The sequence below is a fragment of the Arvicanthis niloticus genome, chromosome 5 (assembly GCF_011762505.2).
Source record: "Arvicanthis niloticus isolate mArvNil1 chromosome 5, mArvNil1.pat.X, whole genome shotgun sequence".
In the NCBI taxonomy this organism is placed as follows: Eukaryota; Metazoa; Chordata; class Mammalia; order Rodentia; family Muridae; genus Arvicanthis; species Arvicanthis niloticus.
In genome coordinates, this window is record NC_047662.1 from 5,829,867 (window position 1) to 5,847,230 (window position 17,364).

General features: G+C 42.3%; 1 protein-coding gene across 9 annotated transcripts in view; it reads right to left on the minus strand.

Moving 5' to 3' along the window:
• Rere (arginine-glutamic acid dipeptide repeats) overlaps positions 1 to 17,364 on the minus strand; it is a 342,417-nt gene that overhangs the window by 153,774 nt on the left and 171,279 nt on the right. The gene's annotated exons all lie outside the window — the stretch shown is intronic.

The following is a 17,364-nucleotide window of genomic DNA, read 5'->3' on the forward strand; positions in this document are numbered from 1 at the left end:
TTTTCCCCAAGAAGTCAAGTATCAGCCCTGAAAGAGTCCCTGCCTTTGGTAACTGCCCACAATTTAAGGGAATAGTCTAGAATCTATTCATTTCCTAATTCTTGAGAACAAAGAAACCTATCTTAAATTAAGCCCCTTGCTTGGAGCCCCCAATCAAAGCACCAGGAAGCATACAGCTGTTACTCACACACTACCCAGGATTAGCACCTGAAGCAGCCCCAGAGCTGCACAACACACCCATGCTGTCCACCTACTAGTGTTAAATAAGGATCCTAAACATGGGTCAAGACCATTACCCTGACCACTTCCCAAAAGACAGCACTAAAAGCCAGCTCCCGTAATTAATAGAACAAGCCCGGCTAACATGGTAAACACTCATAGTCTGTAAAGTGAGGGGAGAAACAATCAGGAGAGAAGGTCAAGAAGTCACTGTCTCCCCCGAGTGTCCATGTCAAGAGAAAGCTGTCAGAGTCTATGTGGCAGTGAGAAATTGCTGGAACATACAGTAAACCGTGCCCACAAAAATGAGGTCCCATGCACGCCACAGCATCTGGCAGCCGCATTTCAAATCAAGCTCTAAAAAGAGGCTTCTGCCTGTCCCGCAGAGTGAGTACACTGCACAATGTCTACACAGTTGGAGGCTTCTGAGTCAGAATCTTCTATGATGCGGCTTTGTCCTTCAGTCTGAACAGTAAGAGGGCCCTGTCCCTCAAGAAAGTCTAAGAACCAGAGGGTGACAGCAGCAGCCTTTTTGGTTCCAGCTATTCCTAGGGCTAAAAAGAAGACTTGCCTTGGCATGTTAATAAGTATTTTGTATGGCATTGCCTATATTAGAAATTATTATGTCCTAGTATTACAATACTTGGTACATTTACATAAAACAAATAAGATGTATCCAACAAATACATTTTAAATTGCTGTGGTATTTACAATGGACTATCACTTACTTGAAAACTGAAATTTTCAAGCTCTAATTGTTTGATAGAATATTACATCAGATGAGTATATTTAAGAGAAAGAAAAATATGTTTTCTAAATATCCAAGACCATCCAATGACACAGCTGCTCCCTTGGCTCAATGTAAAATTTCCCTGGAAAGTTAACCTACTTAGGTTTCACTGTTTTGGATACTCTGTAACAACAGGAAACTCAACACTTTATATAAACCTGCTGCCATGGGTCAGAACTGTTCTCGGCATAGTCCCATTATCCACCAGTTTTATATTACCCTGGATATCTATCTAAGAAATCAGGTAGCTGAAGAGATGGCTCAGCAGTTAAGAGCATTGACTGTGCTTCCAGAGGTCCTAAGTTCAATTCCCACCACACGGTGGTTCACCACTGTTTGTAATGGAATCCAATGTCTTCCTCTGGTGTGTCTGAAGACAGCTTTGAAAGAAAAAAAATAAACCAAGAAAATAGAACTAGGAAAGAAAGCCTCTTGTATGACCCTAAATCTGACAGGAAGCAGCGTGTATCATCTGACCTGGTGGGGCTGGGCTATTCTATGGGGGTACTCACAGAGTACAGAAGAGCTATGGTGTATATATATGGTGTATATACCATACGGTGTACAAGTAAAATACTCCTCTGTCTGACTCTGCCTTGTGTTTTGTACCTAGTTCTTCTCTTATAGCTTTATGCTCAAATGCTGGCAGCCAGGAGAGATAGCATATAAGATTTAGAAATTAGTATTTGTGGTCCTGGGGGTAAATAAAAAGGCATTTCGATAAAAGCTAACACACCAGGTACACTGAGAGGATGGCTCCAAAGACAGCATAGTTTGTAGACATTCCTCACATAAAAACAGATCAATAGTAAGTCAAAATAAATGCCTGCTGACAGCACAACCAAATGAACACAGATGTTTACATGAACTCTGCACACAAGCAAGGACAGAATAAATTCCCATCGACCATCATGCCTGGGAGAAAATAAAAAACAACACTGAAGACTGTGACAGTTAAGGAAAAAGATCCCAACAGGCAAAGAAATGTAACCGTGCATCGAAGGGAGGGAGGACTGGCCAGGCAGACAGGTTAGACAAAGTAAGGCAGAATCTGGCAAGTTACAGCCTCAATAGCAGCCCGTAACACACCCCTGTCAGTGCAAGGCCCCACTGCAGGGGAAAAGCTGTAAGTAATAGAAAGAAATTTCAATAGAACAGGAAAAATAGATTTAAAAAAAAGGCTCCAGTAAAAGTCAAGGATAAAAGAATTGGAAATCAGAGTCCAAGCCAGCACTTTTGCGGTTGCTGTTTTGTGTTTTGGTGATGACGGTGGTTTTATTTTTGAGACAGGATTTCTCTGTGTAGCCCTGGCTGTCTTTGAAATCACTCTGCACACCAGGCTGGCCTCAAACTCAGAAAATCCTCCTGCCTCTCTCTGTCTCTACCTCTGGGATTAAAGGAGTATGCCACTACTTCCCAGCTTTGTTTGTTTTGTTTTTTTAAGCCACAATACAACTAAGGAAAGTTCTGAAATTAAAAGGAAATAATATTATTCAACCACATCGGTCAAAAAATTTAGAAAAAGTAAATTTAATAAAAAAAACGAGCTAGAGAAATCTGGCGTTACAGAGCAGAACCTAACAAGCTCAGCGCTGGGGGAGGCGGGGACTGTAAAGTACAGGCCAGTCTGGGGGACAGCGCTGGGGGAGGCGGGGACTGTAAAGTATAGGCCAGTCTGGGGGTACAGTGAGAATCTTTTCCAAAATCACCTAAAATCAGTAACTAAAAGAGAATAATACATGTGCTGTTGAGAAAGCAAAGAGAAACTTATGTGCATGCATGCAAACATTCTAAGAGAAACAAAGTATAATGCATAATTTCAAAACAAAGGTATTGTCAAATAGATGGCTCAAACAGTAAAGAACCTACATCAGAAATTAAGAAGAAAAAACAAACAAACAAAAAAACAAAAAAACCCAAAAGCAACCCACCAGGGCTGGAGAGATGGCTCAGTAGTTAGTAGCACTGCATGCTCTTTCAGAGGTCCTGAGTTCAATTCCCAGCAACCACATGGTGGCTCACAGCCATCTGTAATGGAGTATGATGCCCTCTCTTCTGGTGTCTGAGGAGAGCAACAGTGTACTCACGGACATAAAATAAATAAAATACATAAATCTTAAAACAACAACAACAAAAAAAAAAAACTAAAAAAAAAAAAAAAAATCACTTAGAAATGAAAAACCAGAAACAAGAACCGAATAAACAGAAGATGAAAAGGGCTGAAGAAGGAAGGAAAGCTGGCTGACCTCTATTAAGTTGGCCTGACTCCCATGTGCATGCTTCAGCACAGGATCACATACACACACATACAAATAATAACAGCAACTTTTGTTTTTAAAAAAGGACACAAATCAGTCAGATATGACGCTGTGATCCTATAACCCTACCTTTGAGGATTATAAAGGAACTTCAGTTGGACACCATCTTTACACTGCACCCGGCCCCTGCTCACCATTAAGTGCTACAGTGAATGGTAAGGACTTTTGCATCGCTATAATCCCTGTACATTAGTCAGGAAGATCAGAAGTTCATGGTCATCCTCAAATACTCTCTACTAACATTACCAGACTCGAGGGGAAATCCGTGCACCTAGATGACAGCAACATGAAGTGTTAAGAGAATGAAATCATCACTGGACTTTGACAGCAGTGTTCTCCACCAATGCAAACACGGGGTCAGGTGTGCACCACGACAACTGGCTGAACCTCGTGAATACTAGCACCAGCACTGGTAATTATTACTCTATACTGTTCTGTAGGAAATGAGATAAAGACAGTAATTATAACATGTTCAATTCTGCCACCTGTGTCCTGGGAACTGAGAGAGCAAAGGTGGACTCCAGCTGACGTAGACACAAGCTCTACCTGCCATCTTGGACTGGAGTGAGGAATAGCATCAGGACTACAGTGCACCTGACCAGTTTGCCCTTGAAGTTACAGATGCATTCTCATACCACTCAGTAAAAAACAACAACAAAAACAAACAAACACCCAGCAGCAATGAACCACAAACTGGATTATGTTTTTGAAATATCATTTCCCAGTAAAAGAAACTAGAAAACTTCATGGAAGGGTAGTTTTTGGATCTACAGTAGGCCTGTGCAAGGATGAAATACCTTCACAGAGAGTCAAGAAAAACTATCAAACTCCAAGGTCAAATAAAGACTCAGAAGCCAACCCCAAGAGGCACCCTACTAACCATGATGGGGTAATCTGGCTTCCCTAAGGATTAATGATTACAAGTATTAACAGAAATCCACCAATTCATGAGTACTAAGGTAGCATTTGGAAAGCAGATAATAAAGGGGAGAGACAGTCGTCACCTGGGCTGGCCTGGGCTAAGAAATGGCGGTGGCAGGAGCACTGACTCCCACAGACTCGCTCCAGCCAATGAGTGAGAATGAAACAGACTCTTACAACTTAGTAACTTCTGAGGGTTCGGTGGACAGAAATACAATAAAATCGGATATTATGTGGCTCCTGACAAGCACACAGTGCAGTAATGAGGACGTGTGAATGAGGTCAGCACACAGGCTCACAGGCCTGAAAGCCTGGTCACCAGAGTGGCACTACTAGGAAGTATGGCCTTGTTGGAGAAGGTGTCACTCACTAGGAGTGGGCTTTGGGGTTTCAGAAGCTCAAGCTAGGACCAGGGTCCCTCTCTCTGCTGCCTATGAACACAGGTGCAGACTCTCAGCTATCTCTCTAGCACCATGTCTGCCCTGAGTGCTCACGTGCTGCCCACCATGACCACAACCAACAAAACCTCTGAAACTGGAAGCCAGTCAATTAAATGGCTTTTCTAAGAGTTGACGTGGTCATGGGTGTCTCTTCATAGCAACAGAACACCGATTAACACAACTAACTATAAATTCTGCTTAGATAGATCAGATCTAAGACTATCCAACATCTGGATCCAGCTACCAGCATACAGGAAGTGCAAAAGATGAAGGCACCATGCAAATGGTAAAACTCAGATGGCCAAACCCCTCAGTTATTGACAAAAAGGAAGGGGAAGACTTGACAGATTATTATGTAGCAGATTTGAAGGACTTATCATAGACTAAGAAAACCTGTTGCCTAGAAAGCCACACTCAAAAATGAGACATAAAAGATGACTACACCAGGGTGTTGGTTAATTCTGTAGGGAAGAAAGGGCTGTTACCACGTGGGAACAGGAAGCCAGTAAAGGCCTGGGAGACAGTTGCACATCACAGTGATTCATGAACTACACAAATGCTCTACCTGTGTGTTTGCATCTCCGTGAGTACAAAGAGATTAAGAAAATATAAAAAGACAAAGAGAAGTAAGCACTGACCTGACCCCATACTTCACCTGACCTCTGCTTCTGAGAAGCATTAACTAGAGCTCTGCAGGAAAGGGGGCAGACACCTACATGAACAGTCCCACCAGGGCAAAGGCAAGCTTCACACCTCAGGAAGCTCAGGTTTCCAAATGGAGAACAGATGCCACAGAAGCCCTGTGTGCAGCAGACAGAAGATGCCAGTGCTGACTAACTTCAATAACCCATAACTGTGTGCTAACAGCAGACCTACCCTTGCTTCACTGTTTTTATGTTTGAGACATTATTTCACAATGTATCCTAGGCTGACATTTAACTCCTGGTCCTCCTATTCTATCTCCTGAGGGCTGGAGCCACTATACCCAGTACCACTTCATTCTCATGATCCTGTCTTTAAAATCACCCCTAACGACTTCTATCCTAAATACATTTTATGCAAAATTACAAGAGGTTCATGTTAATTTCAAATCTTTTTAAAGTCATCTTTCCACATATTATCTGCATGAAAATAAGTCATGTTAGATCATAAGAACAAACTATGATGCACCTCAAAATTTTAGTTCTAAGTCATTAAAATAAACAGACATATAAAATCTGTTGAAAATGTTCATTTCTGGGCTGGAGAGATGGCTCAAAAATTAAGAGCACTGACTGCTCTTCCAGAGGTCCTGAGTTCAATTCCCAGCAACCACATGGTGGCTCACAGCCATCTGTGATGGGATGCCCTCTTCTGGTGTGTCTGAGGACAGCAACAGTGAACTCATACATAAAATAAATAATTCTAGGAAAAGACAAGAGAATGTCCTTTCTACAAACTAAAGTACACGGTCTCTTACAAAACTCTGGTCTGCTCTCAGCACTTTCTGCATGGTTTTCACATGAGATAAATCTCTAATCCCAGGAATGGCTGTAACTCCCGGGGCTGTGTTTGGGGATCTGGTCCTGAATGCCGAAGTCATAACACAGTGCCAGTCCCTCACACAGCTATCATTTCCCCCAGTAACAGAGTTCCTACAGTACTGGGGCAGAGGCAAAAATCAACAATCAAGCAGCCTAGTGTCAGCCAAGCTATCAAAAAGCTCTGGCCTGTGTCTCCTTGCCTGTGACTGCTTGTTTGTGGACAGCCAGTGACGCTGCAGAACCATGGTTTTACAGAGTACAATTAAAACACTGCAGAAGTTATAAACCGGCTTCAACAGTTTCTAACCAGTCATTCTCCACCTCTGCATTTATCTCACAGTGGATTGGTGACAGTGCAATCTGTGCGCCACATTTGAGTCACAGCAGCCTCAAGGATTAGGTGTGCTGCATCTATAACCTCAGTAGCTATTTGTGACCACAATGAGACCTCCTCACTGAAGACCAGCGTGGAGAGTAGGAGCCTCTGCCATGTAGACACACACACCTTAGCTTATGAACAACAGACAACAACCCTACAAAGCATATGCCTACAGTATTTGTCACTGTGAAGTTTCCAAAACAGAGCATCACAGAGCTTTATTTCCACATGAGAATACTCCTGAGAAATAAGCAGGGTGAGTGGTATCTCCATTTGACAGCTATGAAAACCAATGTCCTAACATATTAAACAGCTTGTCTCAGGAGCACAGCTAACCAGTGTAGAATTAGAAAGAAGAAACCAGCTGGGTCCCCCTTTTCCACGAACGAGCTAGTTCTCAGTGAACTGACATTACCTCATCGCAATCATATATAAAGCACAGTGTAAACTGGAGATGGAGACTCACAGTGACATGAGTCTATACGCCACAGTCAGCCAAGGAAGCCAGAATTACACTAAATGGCTACACTGAAAGTTTGCCACATCTTTTTTTTTTTTTTTTAGTTTTTGAAATCATATTTTTTATTAGATATTTTATTTACACTTCAGATGCCATCCCCTTTCCCCATTCCCCCCCCCTTAGAAAACCCCTATCCCATGCCCCCTTTTCCTTTTTGCATTTATACATTTTTTTAAAAATAATGTTAATCATAAGCGTTATAAGTTTGGAATTGTTCAATCAGAGGTGTAACCCACTGACCAACCTAGATATAACAACTATCTTTGACTGATGGAGATACATGAATATCTGCCTCCCTGTCTCCCCCCTCTTTCTCTCTTTCATCACCTAGCTTCTCCTCTCCTCCTTCTCCTCTTCTTACTCCTTTTCTTCCTCTCAGTACTCCTCCTACCTTAGCTCCTCCTACACATCACCCTTCCTGTTAAAATGAAACTTTTCTCTCAAAATACAATTAGAGCATAATTATGCCAATTTGAACCAGTGAGGTACAAGATAGTCCTAATACCCTGTCCATCCTTTTGTTGACTAACCAGCACCTCTGTCATTTATCCTAACTAAAGTTTGCCACATCTTATAAGGCCAGCAAGCATTTTTTTTTTTTAAAAAAAAAAGGAAATCAAAAGACAGAAACTGCAGTTGATTTTTTTACTTTTTATTTATTTGTTTTCTAGATGGAGCCTCATATTACCCAGGCTGGCCTCAAATTCCTGGGCTCTGATCCTCTTGCCAAGTCTCTCAGTAGCTGGGAATGAAGTGGCAATTTGTCACACGGGTTTAAGGCTTATAACAATGTAGCCAGCAACACAGTAAATGAATTAAAAATGGGTAACACTTAGAACAAAAAAAACCCAAAATCTGAAATACTATCTTGGTTCTAGATAAATCTGTCAAGTAGTAGTATTTCTTAAAAACTGGAAAATTGTGTCATGGTTAATCATAATCTATTGTGTTTCCATATAAACAAGAGATTTCTAAAAAAAAATAAGAGTCTCAAGGACTACCATCGATTAGATTTCTGAACATTCTTTAGTAGTAAATTCTTCATGGCACAGAGCCATCCTCACTTCCCAGGAAAGGAAGACATATTAAATAGCTGTCTGGTTAAGTCATCTACAGTGTGGACTGCTTTAAGCTAATCTCCTTCACCTTCACCTAAAAAGGTGTCAGGCACTCCGCCTGACAAAACGGACTAAGGTATTTCCCAAATCAGTAACTGTTTGCTAGATTCTAGATTAAACAGAAAAGCCTTCCTTTCATTAAATAAATATTTCAGCTACAATAAATACTTTGTTAGGACATTTAAAAACCAAAGGAGGGGGGTGTTTGGGGATTTAGCTCAGTGACAGAGCACTTGCCTAGCAGGTGCAAGGCCCTAGGTGTTTGGTCCTGGAGGGGGGGAGGAGGAGGAAGAAGAGGGACCAAACAGGGGAAATTACCTTTATTAATATAGTAAACCTTGCATATTAAACCTTTCATATTTCTCTATTTTTTAAAGCTAATTAACAGGAAAAAAGCTCACACACTGAACCCCCACTCCAGGCAACAGAAGCTACTGTTTAAAACCCTCTCCCAGGGACACTGACAATGGCTTCCATCAAGAATCATCTCACCTATCTGCTTGTTTACTGCACAAAAGCAAGCAAAAGGGAAGGGGTTAGAGGTGCAGAGGAGTGTAGGTGTAGGTACAGGCATTCCAACTCACCAGCTCAAAACAGCACAGAAAAGAAATCATACCAATTCTCCACTAACTGTGCACACCACTACATGATCCTTACAGCAGCATGAGCCACAGGGAATAGCATGGGGAGGAAGGCAAACTCCAGGAATCATCAAGTTTCTATTAGCTCAGCGCCTGCAGACAAGGGTCCCAGCTCCCCCTCGGCATCTGCCAATGTTCCCAGTATTTTCTGGACACAGACACACAGCTGAGCATGAGTGTATGGAACATCTGACAGAAGGGAACAGCTACCACAGAGAAGACAAAACAGAAAACATTCACTATCTGGCCCTTTAGGGAGAAAATCTGCCAGGCCTGTGTATAAAAAGCATCTGTCTGGCCTGGAAAGATGACTCAGTGGTTTAGAGCACTGGCTGCTCTTACAGGGGACTGAGTTTGGGTCCCAGTTCCTTGTACTGGCTCACAACCTTATCTAACTTCAGTTCCAGGGGATCCAACACCCAGAAACACACACGGTAAACAGACATAACATACAGGCAAATCAACCATGTACATAAAATAATGATACAAAAAAAACTGTTAGAACAGGCTAAGTAAAATACTGCATAAATTTAATCCCAGCATTGGTAAAGTGACTTAGGATTATAAGTTCAAAGGCAGTGATCTGTTGTGAAATTTTGATTCCAAAAAAGGAGAAAGTGTGGCTAGAGAGGTATCAGCCTTTAGGAGTTCTGGCTGTTCTTATAAAGCATCCAGGTTCAATTTCCAGCAGCTACATGATGGCTCACAACCATCTCTAACTCCAGTTTCTCTGACTTCTGTGGGTACCAGGTACCCACATGGTATATAAGCATACATGCATACATGCAAGCAAAAAAAATAAATATTTTAAAAATCAATCTTTAAAAATTTTCAAGGAGAGAGAATAAAAAGCATCCATCAACAGGTATTACACAATCATCACTGGACAACTATAGTAAACATGGTAGCTCTCTCTAGAGGGGCAGAAAGGAGCCTCCATCTCACAAGCACTTGGATGTAGAATACAGCTTTACTTCAGCAGACTGAAGACTGGCCTAGAAAAGAAGTGACCCAGGTACAAAAGACCCTACATCAGTATGTCAGATGCAAGTCAACTTGACAAAGACCTAGAGAACTGCACTGGCGTTGTTCCTCTCTTTGAGGGAACCAGAAGGACTTGTGATATAGCTGGTTCAGCCATAGAGCACTTGCCTAGCCCATACAAGATCCTGGGTTCAGTCCCCAGGAAGAAACCCAGTTTAAGAAAAGGAATTCCCTTCAGAGAGATGAATGCAGGTGACACAGCATGAAAGAAGTGCTGACACTCGATGCTGGCAGTGCTCCGTCACTCAGGACCACAGAGACGACAGACATCACTGGACAAGGCCGATGCCTGGGGCGTGAGTCTGTAAAGGGGAGTGAACTGGTGGTCAACGCCTACTACTTTTAGCAGTAGTTGAAACAGCAAGTACTTAACCATTTAATTCATAATGAAGTACACTTTAAATCTGACATTACAATTCTCAAAACCAACTGTTTACGTTTTAAAAACATGTTTACCCAGATCTCTCACATTATAACTCAAACAAGAAGCCAATGCAATGAAAAATATCCCAGGTCCTCTTCTAGAAAATTCAACTTCTTGCTCTGACACCATGAAGGTAATCCTATTTCCTTAAGAGCTAGCAGAGGAAGTGCCATTTCATCCAAGCAGTGAATGGGATCATTACAGTCCTCTGTAAACATGAGTGGGTGATGTGTCTACCCAGTTAAATAATATGCTTAGAAGAACTCCAACTGCCACTACAACAGTCTAACAAAGCAAGCTGAACATTTTAAATGTGCATTTTAAACTACTAGGATAAGTGCAGGAGCCAGTCTGCTGCATCCTCTACCTGGACAATCACCTGTGTCCTGCATTGACTCCACCAACCAAAACACAGCCACATTCTAAAGCCAGGCTGGCAGTGAAAACAACTAATTTGCAATGCGGGGGACCATGTGGACAGACAGCACACAAGAGATAACAAGACACTTCCCTACCCACCATTGGCAATAGACAGACCCAACGGGTCTCCCCCACCCTCCAGTCTGAGGCAGCATAGGAAGCTAGCTAGTTATGAGTCTGGCAATGTTACAAGTTACACTGTTCACACAAAGCCAACTAAGGTCACCTTGTCCAGGGAAACCTCAGATCCCTCGTACACCACAGCCTCCCTGCGGTGCTGCACACACTAGGCAAGATGCCGTGCACACAGGCCACACTGCCTCTGCTCTGGATACGTACATGCCGACACTTTCTTTCTCTTTCTGCTTTTCCTTGTGAGTCTACCTTCCCACTTCCTATGCATAGCAGACTTTAAACTCTTCTGCACTAGGCTTGGCCTTGCTTCCTGGTTCTTCTGGAAATGTCTCTAACTCAGACATGCCCTTGGAGGGTTAAAACAAAAAACACCTTCCTTCAGCAACAATGCTACTTCCACCAAAACTATGATCATCACAACACTACCAGTTCTGAAACATTGAAGCCATTTTATATCCCTTTACAAAGAAAGGATTCTAAGCTCCCTGAGTAGATACAGTGGCCAAGCACACACACTTGTGCAAGCTTCTACTCTCCAGTCCTTGGCTTCTTACTTATTACAGCATCCCTCTTTAGTCCCCAGGCCAGGCCTTGAACTTACAGTCCTTCTGCCTTAGCCTCCAAGCAGCTGAAGCCTGTGGCACCTGATCTAGCCAGCCTGGCTTTCTATTTAATTTGCATCATGAGGCAAGAATTTACAGTTAAACACAAGGCAGGGTAATGAAATATGTCCAGTGTGTGTGGTGTTTGCAAAGGGTGTCACTGAAATAATTTGTCAGCTAGGCATCAACAGCTGAAACAGAAAACAAAGATAAGGGACAGGGCAGTGTGTGTGCCGTCGAGTGACTTAAGGAATATACAGAGACAGTTAGACAAAAGAAAATCACAGATCTGTTCAAGAGCACAGTGAAGTGGAAGGAAATTCTCCAAAGGGATTCTCTAGCTGATTTTAATACAAAGCACCTCACAAATCTCCCTATACCATGGACAAATCACCAGCCCAAGCAAATCCCACAAAATGAAACACTGGGAGGGAGCCTTTAATAACAGCGCAGCCAGGAGTGGGCATTGATTTTTGTTCTCAGCAGAGGGGGGATGTTTTATCTTCAGCTTCACAGCTCAGTGACAACACAGAGAATTTAACCACAGCAGCTTCCTGACACACGAATCCTCTGCCATTTTCTGTCCCTCGCTATAGACTCCTTGGCCTCCTGCATATGGCCTCCTACTCGAGCCACTGTAACCATAATACTGTTTCAATTGCTACAGATTAAATACAGCTGCCAAGGATCACCTGCTTCCTGTTTCTCCTACAAACCTCTGTAATTATGCACCAGATATTTTGTACATCCCCAGCTGTTTGTTAACAAGTCTGCTTGACAGTGCAGGTTAAGACTATCAAAATGGAAACAGCAGTTACAGTATCATATAAAAAACAAACCCAAAACCTTACTCAATCATGTGAAACAAAACAATGTACATTTTTATTGCCTCTTGTAAGTGGAACTGATGTTCAACTCAATCTCTCAACAACCAAAACTATGACACGCAGGCTTCTCCCAACCTAGCCAAGAAGACAGTATGAAGCAACCAAGTCACCTCATGTCAGGGACAAGGAATGCTCAATATTTGGGGTGGGACAAAGGAATTGAATCTTAAATACCTCAACAAATTAATATTTTGGATTATATAGCGATCAACTCAACAAAGCTCAGAGCTATTAAAAATTTGATTATAAGTTGGGCAGTGGTGGTACACACCTTTAATTTTAGCACTCAGGAGACAGAAGCAGGTGGATCTCTGAGAGTTTGAGGCCAGCCTGGTTTATACAGTGAGTTCTAAGACAGCTGGAATGATACAGTGAGACCTTGTCTCAATTAAAAAACAAAGAAACAAACAAACAGGAATTTGACTATAAATAAGCCTTACACAGCTGCGTTTGGTGGCCCATTCCTTTGATTCCAGCACTTGGGCCGCAAAGGCAGCAGATCTCCGTGAATTTGAGGCTAGCCTGGTCTACACAGTGAGTTCCAGGACAACCAGAGAGAGAGAGACCCTGTTCCACCCCCCTCCCAAAAAAAGCAGGGCAGTGAAGGTCAGAGAATAAAGCTTACACACAGTAGCAGTCAAACACTAGCTAGTGCAGCTGACCATGCAGCAACACACTGTGCCAGGCAAAGGCCAAATCACTTCATACAAATGAACACAGTAACAGTGGCAAAAAAAAGAGCAAAGAACCCATCATTGAAACAGTGTGGTCTGCACACGACATGGGCATGCTCCCAACAGCTTGAGCTAAAAGCTATCCGTTTTATCACAGGCAACTATTTACTTCAGAAATAAATATCAGCCACCCAAACTGAATTAATTTGGTACTGAGGATTCTTTTAATTTTGCAGTGTGATTTGGAATTAACTAATAAATGGCTTTTTGCAACTGTATGAGGGATGTAAGTATAGAGATTACACTTACTTTAAATGTTGGGGAAGTTAGTAGAATCAAACCAGCAATTCTTCTGGGAGCACTGGGATGGACTTAGAGCCAGGGCCTGACCTGCTGGGCAAGCAGCCTATTACAGAGTGCACCTGCAGCCCGCTCGGAAACAATGGTTTTCTATCTGTGATATAGATGCTCGTGCTTGCACCTCACTCAGTCAGGGAGTTATCAACCCACATGCCCACAATCTCTTGGGACGCTCTTGGGAAAGATACTGATCCCTAAGGCTGACTCTAGGACTACAGAATTCTTTTTCACCATCATCATCATCATCGCTGCTGCTGTTGCAGTTTCACAAGTGAACAAACTGAGGCTCAAAAAATTAAGTCATGTGATTACAGAACAAAGCACTACCAACAAGGCTGAGTCGATCCTACAGTATCAAGAGTGGACTGTGTGATTTTAACTGCTATGGGGCAATCATTTCAAATGAAAACCACAAGTAACGCTCAGCCCATGGCTCCCACCAGAGAGAACTAATATGCAGCAGCTGAGCAGAGAGGAAAAGGCAGGGGATGGCAAGCAGGACTAAAGAAGGATTCTGAGGGAGGATCATCCACTGCAGAGGAAGAGGGGCCCAGAACTCAGCACAGCAAGAGAGGAAAAGACGAGGTCAAAGAATCAGGCTCTTTTCTGGATTTCGCAAAGCTACAAACTGAGCTTATCATGTATAAACTTGCAAGCAAATGTCAGCCTCCAAAGAACTGAAAACACACAACTCTTCCACCACTGCTTTCTTTTTTTGATTTTTGTTGTTGTTTGTTTGTTTGTTTTTGTTTGAGACGGGATTTCTCTGTGTAGTCCTGGCTGTCCTAGAATTACCTCTGTAGACCAGGCTGGCCTCAAATTCAGAGATCTGCTTGCCTTTGCCTTTGGGAATGCTGGGATTAAAGGCATGCAGCATCACTCCACCGACCAGGAACCCCATTTCTATAAAGCACAGCTCTACAAATGCTTCCAGAAATCCTATTGAACTCATTAAACAAACATTTTAAGAAGAGTTTTTGTCACCTATACAGCTTATAGGCTTTGTAACCATCAGTCAACATAAAGCTGTCCCAAGAAATCTCTTATGATTTCCACAGGCTTTCTTTAAACACTGTCTCTAAATAGTCAAGTAAAATCTATTGCCATTGCTTTGAAAATAGCAAATCAATGCTTTCCCAGTTTAAGTAACTAAAATAAAGTATTAAAGTAGACTGATCTGTATTGCTAACAACAAGAAGCTAATCTAAGGAATCAAAACTACAATTTCATGTGACATGAGTCCCAATATTTAACTATTTCCAGGCTAAGCACACTGTAACACACCTGAGAAGAACTAGTGTTAGAGACAATGGCCCGGATGCAGAGAACCTAACAGCAGCCCTATGTTACAGAAAGCACACGGCTTTAACAGAACCACCAAAGGTCAGACAGCAAGCAGAACGGGTTCTTGGACAGGAGAGATGGTGCAGGGTTAAAAGAGCTTGTTCTTAAAAAAGCCTGGAGTTCAGGCCCCAGTACCCACAGTAGGCATATCATCTGTAACTCCACTTTCAGAGCACCTGACACCCTCTGTGCAGCACATATATACACTCACATACATAAACATAAATAAAAAATAATATATAACCTTTAAAAAACATAACTGGTGAGCCTGGTCTGTTGGTGTGTGCCTCTAGTCAAAGCTAACTGGGAAGCAGAGAAAGGAGGATGACTTGAGCTCAAAAGTCAAGCAACTGCCTGGGCAGCCCAATGAGAACTGTCTTAATAATAACAACAACAATAATAATATAATAATGAATGGCGTACAGGAGCATATGAACACCTGTAACAGTTAATACTAATTGTCAATTTGAAGGATCTGGGATATCTGTAAGTGATTATTTAGATTAGGATAATTGAAAGGAGAAGATCACTCTGAATATGGGCAACAGCATTCCATGGGCTCCAGTCCCAGATTGCAGAAACGGGAAAGCTAGCTGGGTATGGTATTCACTACTCACTGCTCCTGACCCAATGCCTCAAGCTCCTGTCGTCATGACTTTCCAACTACAATGAACGACACTCTCCTGTGGGCCTTCCTTATGATGCTTTATTCAATTCAGAGTGTTTTCTCACGGCAACAGATACAATAGCGTGTCTTTCAGAACATCCCTAAGAGGTCAAGGAAAGTAGCATGGGGATAGTGGACAGACAACAACCTAACACAAAGGCGCTGTGCTTGGCCTGAGCCACTGAACAGAGGACTGATAACTCCACACTCTGCCGTGTGCATCAGCTTTTTGCTGCATATGCAGAGAAAAGCAAAATTATGACACAGTGAATGTTATCCCATAAAACTAAATAACAAAAACAGTCTGTTAGCAAAGACGTCTGGTGCATCACAAGAAGAAACATTAATGACACTGTCTGCAACCCTGTAATCCGTTCTCTCTTAGCAGCTCTCTTATTACACTATATTAGATCTGTGTGCCTGCAAAATTTATGGGGACTCCACATGGGGATGGGGGTTCTGCCAACTGGATCCAGCAAGAATGACTTTGGCAGCATGAAACACCATTAAAGAACAATCAATACAATTAGTTTATGCAGCAGCATCTGACTCAAGGAAGACTGATAGTCATGTTATCGACTCCTCGACAATCTACACTGATAAAGCCATCCAAGGACTCCACTAATAATGAATTTATTTAAATCCTCAGTGGATGCAGAAAAACAGCAATACTGATCATCACTAAGGCTGGTATAGAAAGTTTACTAAAAATCAGTGTAAAACGGGCAAATTTAAAATCCATTCAGCAAATCCTGGTGAGTACCACAGTAAATAAAAAATAAACCGGCATCACATTGATTGGAGCAAATAAATAAATCAGCCTAAAGATATACCATTATTTCTCAGATATATAAAAAGAACATTATGTCTAAGACTGAAGTTTCACAAGTAAACAGTCAGAACGCCATTGATTTTCCCCCTTAAGATGTAAATCTTCTGGCTCTGAGGATTTTACCCACTATAGCAGGCCCTACCTTCCACTGTGTGTGCTTAATATCTCAAGAAATCCAAGGCTTCCATGTGAATCCTTTGCGGGGCGGGGAGGGGTGTCCTGATTCCCTAGTGATTTCAGCAACCATCTAAGCTGGCAGTGTTGTTTCAAGTGTTCCTCCTGGTTCTGTTACACTTGGGTGGGGAGGGAGGAGTGGTAAATAAGTCTCACCGCTTCAGCTTTCTGACACTTGGGCATGCACAGCCACACCCAGCTTATTTTAATTATTAACAGCAATCTCTATAGGCGTGTTCTTCGTCACACACAAGGATGACCACCCTTTATCCCCCAGCTAGCATTCCCTTTCACACACTGCAGACCATTACCAAGTGATTCTTCTGAAACAATGGCTTTAAGAGCTCAGCTGGATTGTTTCTAACACCTTCAAAAGCTCTCTCCTGCCCAAGCCATCAAAATCTTACTTAGTGCTGCCTCTAATCTTTGGAGACCTCAGCCCCATCTCACATTTCATGGCTAGCTCAGCACCACTTACATGTGCTCCTTGTGATATCCTGCATCTTCTCACAGGAGTAACCAGCACATTCTATACACTGTTTTTAGGATGCATATACGTTGCGTCTATGTATATCATATTGATATGTCAAAAATGTACAGCTCCTGGATTCAAATCCTCCTCACAAAACATGCTCACATGCTGTAAGCTGCACAGAGAGCTCTTTTCTTAGTGGCAGGACAGTAACTCTGTATTGCACCTAAATCATGTATTCACAGTATCTGTTACTATCCATGTATATGAGATGACAACCCCCCTGCATTATTTTCTAGTTCAGTCTAATTGGGTTTCTTTAATGATAGTCTTGGGGTACTCCAGTCAAAACAATAAACACCTGTCTTCTAGAAAAGTTACTATTGAAGTCCTCCAAAAAGGAAGAGAGAGGAAGCCAAGCGTGCACACCGTCCTCAAATGGGAAGCTACACCACTTAGA